The sequence below is a fragment of the Montipora capricornis genome, chromosome 10 (genome assembly GCF_036669925.1).
Source record: "Montipora capricornis isolate CH-2021 chromosome 10, ASM3666992v2, whole genome shotgun sequence".
In the NCBI taxonomy this organism is placed as follows: Eukaryota; Metazoa; Cnidaria; class Anthozoa; order Scleractinia; family Acroporidae; genus Montipora; species Montipora capricornis.
Window position 1 is genome coordinate 44,630,908 of NC_090892.1, and position 356 is coordinate 44,631,263.

The following is a 356-nucleotide window of genomic DNA, read 5'->3' on the forward strand; positions in this document are numbered from 1 at the left end:
GTTTATTCTCAAAGAGCTTTGGACGAAAGAGCTGGAGGAGCCTGAAGTAAAGAACAGCTATCAGTATGTGTTCGAGCTACGCGAGAAGCTTGAAGATACCCTCAAACTGGCGCACACCGAGCTTCAGAAAGCCCAGAACAAAGGCAAGCATTATTACGACCGGAAGACTAAAGTCAGGAAGTTTGTACCTGGAGATAAAGTGTTAGTGCTGCTACCGACCGACCACAACAAGCTCCTAATGCAGTGGAAAGGTCCATTCGAGGTTAGTGCTGTAGTTGGTCTCAATGATTATAGAGTGAGAGTCAAAGGAAAAGAGAGAGTTTACCATGCTAATCTACTGAAGAAGTATTTTGAGC